Source organism: Pleurodeles waltl, chromosome 4_2 (genome assembly GCF_031143425.1).
Source record: "Pleurodeles waltl isolate 20211129_DDA chromosome 4_2, aPleWal1.hap1.20221129, whole genome shotgun sequence".
Taxonomy (NCBI): Eukaryota; Metazoa; Chordata; class Amphibia; order Caudata; family Salamandridae; genus Pleurodeles; species Pleurodeles waltl.
Window position 1 is genome coordinate 149,232,175 of NC_090443.1, and position 13,223 is coordinate 149,245,397.

Genomic DNA, 13,223 nt, shown 5'->3' on the forward strand with positions numbered 1-13,223 from the left:
AATCCTTGAATATTCGATATGGTCTTCTTCACCCATGCCTTTTCAAAATTACATTCAAGGACAAATCTTACTCGTTTGAGGAATCTTCAGCACTACAAACGTTTATTAACCAACACAAAACAGAAGCAATGGAACTAGGAGCATCTGCAATTACTTGAAGATATCATTTAATTTGTCTTTAATGTCCTTTTTTTTCTGGACAGTTTAATAGTAATGGTTATGTTTAATATTTATATCCATGGTTTTCCATCTCTGCATCTTCTTATTTTCTTATGTATGTATGTATGTATGTATATGTGTATATATGTGTGTGTATATGTGTATGTGTATATATATATATATTTTTTTTTTTTAGATAGTGTTCTTTGTGTAATCCTCATGTTCCTTTCCCAACCGTTCCCTTTCTCACCATCCAAACTGTTCTCCTACACGTTCCACTGTTAAGCTTTGATTTTTATTGTTTTTCATGTCACAGTCCTTTACTATAGTTATTACGTTATTTGGTCTCCTGAATGGTACATTTTTCGTTTGTATGTTTTCTTTTTTTCCATGAAACTCGCCTTCATATGTTTTAATATCTAATATCACTTTTCTTGTGCTGAAGCCACTCTTGCCTGTCTTTTCAGGTTCTCCGCTGTCCCTCTACCTTTCGGGGTATTCACTTTCTATCTTGTTTTTTTTAGCTTTCGTGGACTTTAGTCCCTGTATTGCCACATCCATGTATATACAACTTCTGGAGGTCATCTTCCTCCTTTTCTTTTTCTTTACTATCTTGTTTCTTCCTCATTTCTTTGCTTTTGCAAAATTGATATGCCTATTTTTTTCATTGTTACAGCAGTTGTTTATTAATACTTCTTGTTATGCCACTTAGAACTGTTACTTGGAATGTTAAGGGGCTTAAACACCCCATTAAACGTCAGCGTGTCTTATCTCACCTAGCTCGTTTGAAATGCCACATTGCTTTGTTGCAAGAGACTCACCTCAACAACTCTGAGGCACTTAAGCTTAAAAAACAATGGGTGGGGGACATTTTCTACTCCCCTTCCAGCACAAACAAAAATGGGGTAATTATACTCTGTCATAAATCTCTCAAACCTTATTTCACAGCATCAAGATACAGAAGGTCGCTGGGTACTTGTTACATTTACAATTGACAATATTTATCTTACTATCCTTAATATATACGGCCCCACACATCCAGATCCACATTTTTGGAAGAATCTTTCACATATTGTCTCTGAACATTCCTCAAACAATTTACTAATAGGTGGTGACTGCAACCAAATTCTCGATCCATTTTTGGCCAGACGTTCCACGTCACGTTTCATTCCACATGCCTCCCACAAAGCTTTTAAAAACTTTATTTTACACCATTCTCTCTCTGATTCCTGGAGAGTATGCAATCCCGACCTCTTGGAATACTCTTTTTATTCTCCTACCCCCATTCCCATTCCAGGCTTGATTATATCTTTCTGAGTAAAGGTTTATTGCAACATATGGTCAACTCTGAAATCTGTGCTATTTTGATCTCAGATCACGCACCTGTGATTACTGACCTTGATCTTTTTCTTAATGGTTCTAAAACATCTTCATGGACGTTTAATAACTCTCTACTTTCAGATACTACTTTTATCGCTTCCTACAGTAAGTTTATAGAAGAATACTTTCACATCAACGAAAGTGATCAACTATCATTTAATTTTGTGTGGGATGCATTCAAAGCAGCCTCTAGGGGTTTCATCATAAGTTACGCTCACTCAAAAAAAAAGTCTGCTCAACAAAAATCGACTTCCATCCTTGAAAATATAAAGTCCCTAGAACATGAATACTATACTCACAAAACTAGTAAATCACATCTTGAAGCACTAGTCTCAGCTAAAATGGAGTTTATCCAATATACCACTGAACAAGCATGCGGCACCCTCCTGAAAATAAATGCCAGATATTATGGTGGTAACAATAAAGCTGGTTCTCTTCTAGTTTGATATTTGAAACAAAGAAAAGAAAAAACAACTATTAAATCTATCACAGATAACAATGGTGTTAAACACTTTAGAGATAAAGATATAGCATTGTGTTTCGCTTCTTACTATAAGGACCTGTACACTCCAGAACACATACCAACAGTTGAATCTCTCAACCAATATTTCTCTAATCTCAAACCAAGGGACCCATTGCAGATTGACCTCTCATCTTTAGAGCAACCCCTAAAACTTACCGAACTATATACAGCTTTACAATCTCTCCCCAAGGGTAAGGCTCCAGGCTCAGATGGCTTCACAGTAGAATTCTTTATTCAGTTGGCTAAGTCTCTTTTCCCCAAACTCTTTCAATTACTTAATCATTTTATAATGGCAGGTTCTGCATCTGGCTCATTTACGGAGGCCATGATTTGTCTTATTCCCAAAAAAGATCGGGATGCGACTGACTGTAAAAATTATAGACCCATATCTTTAATTAATACTGATTGTAAACTCTATGCCAAAGTTTTAGCTCTCCGTTTACTCCCATATATACCTGACCTTATTGATTCTCAGCAATCTGGTTTTATCCCTAATAGAAATGTAGCAGAAAATTCCCGTACTTTTCTAAATATTATTAACAAGGCATCTAAAGTTAAGATTCCTCTGGCAGCTTTATCATTGGATGCAGAAAAGGCCTTTGATAGGGTTTACTGGGGGTTCTTGTCGAAAGCATTGGAATGGCATGGACTAGGTACTAAATTCCGACATTTTATATCCATTCTTTATTCCTCACCATGTTCCTCGGTTATAACAAACGGTATCCGATCTCCTTTTTTCCCTCTTAAAAGGGGTACTCGTCAGCGATGCCCATTATCTCCTTTACTATTTATTTTGGCTCTCGAACCTTTTCTATACCAATTAAAAACGTCTCAACAATTTACGGGGTTTCAAATTAATAATGCACACATCAAATTTATGGCATATGCTGATGATATTCTTTTGTTCATGTCTCACCCTGACACTTCTCTTCCTGCATTCCTGCATGAGCTCAACTTATATTCTGATGTATCTGGCTATAAACTTAATATAGACAAAGCAGTGGTCTTACCACTTAATGCTCATTGCACTGGCTCTGTATTCCTTGATGCAGGATTATCTTGGAATTCTTCTAAGATTAAATGCCTGGGGGTATGGTACTGCACTACTCTCAAGGATACATTAAGGACTAATTTAGAAATCCTATCTGCAAAGCTTGTAGATCTCACACAGAAATGGTCTCCGTTATATCTCACGTGGTGGGGCCGCTTGGACACCATTAAGATGATGCTTCTCCCTATCATTAACTTCTTCCTTATGATGCTTCCTATTAAGATACCTAAACTATTTTTTAGTTCAATTGATAAAATTCTATCCAAATTCCTGTGGAACGGTAAACAATCCAGAATCTCTCTCTCGAAATTAAAACTTCCTAAAGTATAAGGTGGAGTTAATTTCCCTGACTTTATAACTTATCACAAATCTTTTGGCATTAAGCAAATACATCCCCATTTATCTACACTCAATGATGCCCCTAAAAAGCTATGGTTCTTTTTGGAAGAAACATTTATTTCTCCCTTTTCCCATAAACACATTATATTTATGTCTAACCCCCCCAAAATTCTGGTTGCCCAGCACTATCTCCCATTCAGTCAACTTACTGAAACCTTTTTTTATTTTGCATCTTACCCCCATTAATCAATTCTTTAACAGTCCTATTTGGCACAATAGTTCGCTTAGGAAACAAGGTAAAACCTTGTGTTGGAAGGCTTGGATGACTAAAGGTATTCTTCTCATTTCCCAATTATATCATAAAGACTCTATCATCCCTTTTACTACTCTCTCAGCAATTTATAATCTCCCTATTCGCATGAAATCCCAATATATCATTCTTTCTACTCTAGTCCAAGAGGCCCTCAATAAACTTATACATCATAATCATTCTTCTCTTGCATCATCTCCACACCCGATTGTAACTTCTAATTATCCTAGGGCAGCTGGAATTTATAAACTTTTAAGAAAGTCTGTTTCACCTAGACTCAAATCACCTATTGAGACATTGTGGGAATCAGATCTTGGTGTTGTTTGTCCAACTTCTTTATGGGATAGAATATGGTATAAGATACATTCCACTGCACGCACTGCAAGCCTCACACAGACCCTATGTTTTTTTTATAATAGACTTTTCTACACTCCTGTACGCCTTTACAAATTCAAACTTGCACAAAATGACAATTGTTGGCGCTGCCACACTCAGCAGGGTACTGACTTTCACATGTTTTTTTCCTGTCCATCCCTATCTACTTTTTGGTCCTCAATATGGTCTCGCATTTCAGCAATAGCGCAGATCTCCTTACCAATGTCATATGAATTACTGTTTTTGGGAGGCGTACACGATATCTGGAGTTCATTCAGGCCTCTTGGAAAATTGGTGGACCTTTTGCTTTCTATTGCAATCTCTATTATTACTTCTAACTGGAAATCTTCGGAGAACATTACTCTCAGACAGTGGTGGAATTCTGTATGTTATCATCATAGACTTGACAGCTACAAGCTTGATTCAACAGGAACTTTCTTCAAACGTCATCAGCTATGGTTGCCATTAAGTAACTATCTCTCACCACTGCGAAGGAAATTGATTTTTCTCCTCCTTTTTAAAAAAATGTCAATATATTTCCTGTTTTTCTTCTTATATATACTTATTTCATCTTACATTCGCTGTAACTAATGCCTATTGCCTCTCTCTCCACATGGCTATCACTTGATTCCCTTTTCTATCCCTAAACCTCTTCTCCGTCTCCCTCTCTTTCTTCTTTCTTTATTCAAACTTGGAGTCTTTGATACTATATTGCTGTATATGCCTAATTCATTTACATGTTTAAATATGCATTTACAAGTACAATATTCCTTATGCATATATATTCACAACTGCATATCTCTGTCCTGGCAATGTTAAGTTAATGTTCTTGTATTTGACTCAATAAAAAACATCTTTAAAAAAAAAGGATACCACGACTTCCTTCTTAGTCTCTAGTTTAATAAACCATTGCCTCCTTATTATGGTACTCCTACTAGGTAACATAAACTAATCTAAGGCTGAAGTTATGGAATGTTTTAATTAGTTTTACTCATTCCCATTACTGAAAAGGTGTTGTTTGACTTTGAGTTATCTGCTATCCCCGAGAGCAATATATGTAATTTCTGTCACTTTGACACATCCTATGAACCTACTGAAGGAGTAAATGAAATTAACTGTTAAGACCAACAACACATACTTCGCCGCTTCATATTAATTTAAAAAACTGGATTACTGATGGATACGTTCTAATGTGTTTTTTAAGTAAAGAAAAGCATGTTCTGCCACTTACCCTTGTTTTCTGTGACGAACGCTCAATAGTGGAACAGTTCTGAAATATGGAAATCTTCCAGGAGCGCTCTCGGTGAATCTCAAAAAGCGACACACATTCTAAAATCTTTATATTTTCAACTGTGATTACAACTATGACAGCCTTTCATACTGAACATTCACAGATTAGTAGGAGTCATTGGAGTGCAAGGAACTTGCAAAGTACAACACAAAGTGCAAAACGAACATTTGGGCTTAAAGCACGGTTATCTGATTCAACAACGTACCCCCATGTCCTCTGATAAAATAAATATGTAACTACATAGTTTACAAGGCAGAGGAGGATGCAACGGTTTAACCTTTGGGCACACATCTAGGGAGCCCTTGATGTCCGACACCAGCTCGGATTTTAGACCACAATAGGCATATATCCACACAAAAAGCAAGGCCCCCTACTGCATTGGTCATTCTCACTTGACAAGGTGTAAATTCACCAAACCTGGAGTCTAAAATGTATTTTTAGCAGGTTCAGAAGATTTTGCACTGTGGTGGATTCTGAGGGAGATTCCAGGGCTGATAAAGGTTCATTTTCCACTGCTCTCAGTCCATCGCTAGTGGTGCTACAGTACCTACTCCAATGCCACAAAAGTAGGTAGAGGAGACCTAGTCCACTGTGTCTGAGAGGAAAAGAATTCACTGTGGTATTGAGCGGGAAGCCTTAGATGCCCACTGTACAGAGTGAGAGAGGAGCACAATGTGAAAATGGCGTGCACTTCTAGTTGGAACCGACCCCACAGGCTTCTAACAATGCACCCTTCTCAACTTGATCTCAGAACTAACTAAAAATATTAAACATCGAAGAATGAATGGGGAAGCCGGTCACTGAAGCACTACTAGAAAGTCATCCGTTCAGTATGGGCTTTGCATGTCAGGCCATGAGAACCAGAATTGGCATGGTAATCAGAAATGCACTTCTGTTTGACTTAAGACAGACTAAAGTCAAATTCTACTTCTTGCTTGTCAGGAGTATTTAGCACCTCTGTGTCTAAAGAATTTTCTATATGTAGGATGTATATACCAATGTCTCACATTTATTTGAAAATGATCTTGGAATGTCGGCTATAACAGTGTCTAAAGCCAGTGTGAATGAAACCAGTCCTGGTCCTAGGCAGTATAGACCAAGTCTGTAACCAGTGCATCAAATATTCTCTTCTCTGTGTAGACTGTTACCAACATAGGCTCTATACTAGGCGTGCTTGCTTACCACACAGGCTGAAACCTATGCAAAGAAATGATTTTCTGTAAATTTGTCGCACAGGCTGTTAGCTCAATGTAAAGTTCCTCTTCCAAATGTAGGCTGCTAATCTCACCAATTGTAAACAAAGAGCAAACAATTCTGCCTTTATATAACCAATTTATCAGAAAGGCTGTAACCTCTGTATATGGAGTCCTCTCCTGTATGCTGACTAACCTACATGCTGCAAAAGCTGTTTAAATAATTGTCTATAGTAATGAGGCTGTATAAACCAAGGCTGCAACCATTGTGTAAACGATCCTCTCCTGTTTATCACACAGGCTGTAACCTGTTAGAAAATAACCTTCTGCGATGCATGGGCTGTTATCAGAGAGGCTGTAACCTGTATGTGTCACACCCAGTATGTAGTGTGTTCATCACACTGGCTGCAAGCACTGTGTAAAGAACGCCCTCCTACATCTAGCCCGTTTATCGTGTAGGTCGAAACGTGAGCCCTCTCACGCTGTAATTGAGCTTCTCCTCTTGGCAGGCTGCACAACCCACAGCACAAAAACTAACGGACATTTAGTAACTCTCTAATCCAGTGTAAAACAAATAGTCATTCGGGCAACATAATACCACATGCAGCTGGAAGAGTTTGTGCCGTGGAAGAGCTTCCTAAAGACAAATGACATGTTTTCGTCCTTGATCGTGGCACTTCCGTTTCCTGGTAATTAATTTCAGATATCTATTTGAAACAGAGGCTTTCTCTCCCCAACCCCTCCCAAACAAATCAAGAGCAATTGTTGCAGCGTCGTAAATTGCTGCCAGCAAGCTATTATGTACAAGTGGAAAGAAGGCTCCAGGGAGTGACATAGCCAGGGCTGGTGAAAATGCGCGGGCCTCTCATCCTCCCAGTGCCTGGGACACATGCATCATTTTAAAACGAACAGCAATGACACCCTAGTCTCTGTGCGGGAACGGAAAATGAAACTTGCAAGAAATCGAGGCAGCCCAGTTGCGAGCGGCTTAACGAAAACAGCGAGGGTCACCCACAATTCCTTGACTCCCGGTGTATCTGGCCACTACTACCACGAAGCTCCCCTTCCCCCGCGCCCCCCCCCCCCCACACACACACATCCACCAGGACAAAGAAAATGGAATCGTTAAGATCTGTAGAAGACACAGAAATCTGACGCTGCTGCTACTATTTCCAATGCAGTCCTTTACAAACTGCTCTTTACGCAGCATTACTTATGCCAAAGCTTCTGTCACAACAGTGGGTACATGGGTACATACCTTGGAGGGGTCCATACTACAACCCAGATGTATAATTAAACCACTTTTCTTTTTATGTCCCTATGACATACTCCCAGAAGGTCAGGAGGAGAAATAAAACTCCCTTACTCATATATTTTTTTTCGAATCGATTAATAGCCAAGTGATCTGCACATTTAATGGTAAGGATGGGCCGCCAGCTTAGTACTGTGGTTCTGAAGTAAAACTGTGCTAGTAATGGTTTAGTTCCTACAAATATTCCATGAACATATAACATGCTATATTTTATCGTGGAGAGAAAATCTGATGGATTCCTTCGGTCTGATGAAAAGCATTCCATATTGGTGAATGGTGAAATGTTTAGAAATCTGGGAATATTCTGTAAGAGAGTATCATCAAAACTCACTATTGTTATGTCACCAGCAAGTGTATCCTGGCGCTTAGCAGATGAGTGGTTTATTCTATGGTGGTGGTGGTGTTCCATGTGCTACGGGTGTTTCCTTTGTCCAATATCGGCATGCTAGTTTACCAGTTCACTGGGTTTTGGAAGCTGTCATATATGGCTGTCATTTTGCTGATAAAAAAGACAGAAGTTGTTGCACAGTTCATGACTGGGGTGATGTTTCTGGAAGTTGCTGTGGGTGCAGTGAATTCCCTGATGATCACAAAAACGTCTTTGCTGCTGCCCAAGCTGCAGTCCATGAGTTCAGCTGGGACCTTCCTCCCAGTTTCCTGTATTTGCTGGTGGCTATGCCTTTGGGTGGATCTGAAGGAGTTCTTGTCCGCATCTTGTTTGCTGGCTCTCCACTTCTGTTGCAGGTGCTTACAGTGCTGCTTGGCCATTCTGAGATCTTCTGTGTACCAGCCAGCCTGCGTTGGTGTTTTTGCTGAGTGGCTTTGTCTGCCAGGGCATCAGTGCAGGCAGTGACCCAGTAGCTAATGGTATTTCTAGACTACCTGTGTGTTCTGATTGGTTCTTATGGAGCGCAAAGGCACAATCCATCACTGTTATGTTATTCCAGTGTTGGGCGAGCTCGGCCTGGTTGTTCTTCTGTGGTAAGGGACGTTGATTTAGCAGCTAATGATAGAGTGGTCGGTCCAGGTAGCTGGTGTTGGTGTGTTTTTTCCGTGATGTGATTGAGTGAGGTGATTTTGGGGTCCAGGATGTCCCACCCAGCCTATTTGGTAGATTAATGAGACCTTTAAGCATTTTATGAAAAAAGGATATTGTTGGTGTCCATTCGCAAAACAGCTTATGAAGTCTTAACTCATTCCAGCCCTTAAGCATTGTGAAATAGTATTTGGCAATTTCCACGTATCTTTTTATAATGCCTAAAAACTATGCAAAATAGATCATTTTTATGTCTGGCAAAAATTCACACTTTGAAGGCAGCCAAGTAAAACGATGAAGATTTTTCCAAAATAAAAATAAAAATGACAAACTGCAACTCTCTATCTAGAGGAACAAGAGCCTCATCATGAGGTTCCTTTTCAAACAAATGGGACCGGTAACTCGAGTTCTCATTCTGATATCCACAGGAACACTGCAGATCTGTTTTGTTTAACCAAGAGATTTTGGCATAATCCCAGGGTGATAGTCCAGAGAAAAATGTGGAAATACCTAGGGTTATAACCTGAAAATATAAATTCTCAAAGTAATTCCTGTTTTGTCAGGGAGCCTTCAGGGTTCCAATGTTAATCAGTTTGACTCCACCCCCATTGAAGTTACCAGTACCCCTGGTATCAGTAACTCCTATAGGTGGGCAAACTTAACTGCCCATATCCGTGGCACTCATTAAGAGGCACAAGGATTCTTGTGATCACGGGCATGGGTTTTTACCTCTAGTCATTCCTTATGAAGCTTTTTTCATGTGAGGAACACCAAGTGGCGACTCAAACATCTCTTGCTGTGCTTCTGTTCTGTGCAGGGTGAGGTCTCACCAGCCTCACCCTGCCCATGAATCCCCTTACCATTTGTTCACCTGCATAGAAGGAATCGCACTACCCCCCCCCCCCAGAATTCCTTACAACTATTTTAATCTGCTCTCAGTTATCATCCTCCTATCCCTCCATTGTAATGATAGTATATGCTTAAGGGGCTTCTCAAGTTTTAACAGCCATGCTAAAAGGTGGCCTGGTTTAGCCCCCTCCATAACTAATCTGTGTCTAGGTTGCATGTATGTGTATTTATCAAGCTGGGTCCAGGTGTCTTCCATCTTTCTTTTTAATTCTAACAGCTGATGTTTATAATTCAAGCCTGCCACTGCTTTCGCCTGTAACCCAGCCTGCGCCCTCTCTGTGTCTGCCAGGGTTTTCTCCAAGTGTCCTCACACTAAAAATGCTAACAATATGCATTATCCTTTGAGGGTCAACTTATAGGCCTCCCACTCTGTAGCCTTGTTGTTTATGGGCCCCTGGTTATCCAGGAAGTAGCACCCAGCAAAATCTCAGATATGAGCTAGGTCAGTGGCATTAGTCAGACCTTCCATTTGCAACCTCCACATATGTATTTTAGGTCTGTATAATAATTTGCTTATGGTGCAAATCCTTGCTGAGTGGTGCAATAAAAATCTATTTCAATATATTGCAGATTCAAACAGACCCATATCCTCATGTCTACCCAGCACAAAATATATTCTTCTTTACCTATGATGCACAGGAAAATTACATTAATACACCTTGTCCATGGGATGCCAGTGCCTTCAAATGTGCAGAAGATCAAATTCTGTTAAGATTTTTGACAATGCTGCCTCTATTCCAAGTTTCAGCCCTGGTTTAGGAGGTTACTTGTCCAGCCTCCAATGCCCCCACACAGTTATCGTTTTCCAAAGGAATCTAGCATCATTGTACCCGGAAGTAATTCACATAATATAGCAGAAGAATTGTGTATCATCCACGTTTGCGGCATAAGTGTTCACCAAACACGTCTCCACTCTCTCAAGGACATCAAAGATAACCATGTATGTTACCTGTGGATCCCCAACTTTCTCCTGCAATTTAAATGGAACACATGGCACAACCTGGGTCAGGATGCCCCTTGCAAAGTTAGAGTAACTTGTGGTGCAGATGTGACCTCGCCGTTTCTTACCAAGACGGGACACCTCCCCCCTTAGCAAATATGTTTCCCGTAGCATGGGTATTCAAACAACATGCCGTTTCTTGAAAGTTTAAACAATGTGTCTTCTGGGAAATGCGTTTAGTCACAGAACATTCCAGGACACAACTTTTCTATTTACATCTGCCATCTTCAATTGGGTCAGAGCAATGCATTGTCCAACCAGTGTTTGCCTGTCTGTGCTTCATAATTTCCCATTCTGTGCTACGTTACCTTCCCTGACATTCCTGCCTTTGCAATACAAAACATCAGATCATCCACCTTCCCACCCACCCTTCAAATAAACAAGAATCATTCCCTCAACTCACCCTTCAACCCGGTTTCCTCTGACCCTCTTGCTACTACTGATGGCTCAACATGAGATCCCACTTTAACCCAACAGAAAGAACTATATTACTCCAAACTACTTTGTGTGTACTGTTGTAACCGTTTAGTCAGCCAGACAGTTGGCTTTGTCAAGGGGCACTCTCCCGCTAATCTGAATTCATCAGCATATCTACTGTACCCTTCTGGGTGTAGTCTCTACACCTGTCCCCATTTCCTCCTGATCACCCAACCATAATTACCATAGACTGTATTATACATCGAGCTGAAAAGCAAATTACATCTTATGAACCTTATCCCCAAAAGAGAAGCAAGCAAGTTCATGTTCTGCCCTGCTACACCAGTGGCGTAATAAAGGTCCCTGCAGCCCCTGTGGTGCAGGTGGGCCCCGAGCTCGAGGAGGGAGTGACACCTCAGCACAGAGCTCCAGCGTGATTTCAGAGGTGGGCTCTTCCATGTACTGTGCAGGGGGGGCCTCAAGCTTAGTTACGCCACTGTGCTACACCACCTCCTTAGGTAGCACCAGTTCTCTTCTCCTTTCAGATCATTTTCGGAACAGCTCTAGCTGACCGCTCCGGCAACTTCAATGGGGTGCCTGCCTCCCTCAAAGAGGAAACATCCTCTGGCCTCAAGATCCCTTCTTCCTGCAGCATCACACAAGGAGTCCAGTTCCCTCTTCTGTCTGCTCCTGGATTATTAGCAGCCTCTAGACCCTCTCTGTTGAAAAGTCCATCAAACAAGACCTTCTTGCGGAGGCTAGTCCGCCAGGGGCCATCTCTGCCCAAATCTTCAATCAAGACCAGACATGTTCTAAGTTATAAAAAAAGCCGCTTTTTCCCTTGCTCCACCACCCGTAGCTGGGTCGGAAACAAATGTTTGTACTTGAGGTTTATTGCCCGCAGCTTTTGCTTAATTTCCATAAACGATTTTCATTGGGCTTGAACCCTCCTCTAAACTAGGTAAATGACCATGGTATGGTTCTCAAACTATTGGTGCACTTTCTCAAGAGCTGCGTGCAGGCTACCATCATGTGCCTGTAGTTAAGAATTTGCGCTATGAAAGCCCTAGGCATCGCACCAGGACCTGGACAAGTGATATATATCCTCTCATTAAGAAACAGTTCAAAGAGTCCCTGTGCTTGTTCTCACGTCCGACCCACTCCATCAGAAATTATTATATAGCTGTGCCATCAGCTGTTTCTTGAAATCCAAGAAACAGCAGGTTAGTATCGCAGGAGCAGCCTGCATCATCTTTCGCCATATTTTCCAATATATTCTTTTTTGGCTCCATCAGCACCATTTGGTCCCTCAAGGCAGCTATCTCTGACATCAGTTCCACAATGGTACCCTCTACTGATTCCCCACTCTGCCACATTCCGCAGGTTTGCCTGAAATAAATTTACCTCTTTTGACATCCTATCAATTTTTCTTTTCAATAATGTTTGGGAGCCTTGGAAAGCCACCATAATGTGTGTTCTTGAGTACTCTTCTACCGCCACATTCTGGTCTGCCATTTTCTGCATTCCTCTTCGTCCGGTCAACCCCTGCTGCAGAGCCTGAGGTTATATACTGCATCACAGTGTTGCCCTGCGGTTCTGTAGGAGCTTTGTCTTTAACCATTTCACATTCTTACACCTAGGCTTCACACACCCTGAATTTCCGGTGTTTCATGTTTCCCCTGGTTTGAGTCTCCCTCAGTCAGTAGTATTGCAGCATTGACTGCCAGCGCCGAAGTCTCCAGCCCACAACACACCTACAGGCCCACCCCTGGCAGCTTCACATCGTGGGCCTCAACGAGAGCCTACACTTGCGTACATACACTGATAAGTCTGGTCCCCATGACCACAGTGTTCACAACTCAGATTCCCCACACAGGCCCAAGGTCCACATGCTTCACATCAGTGGCAATGTAGATTTTCCTAGTAAT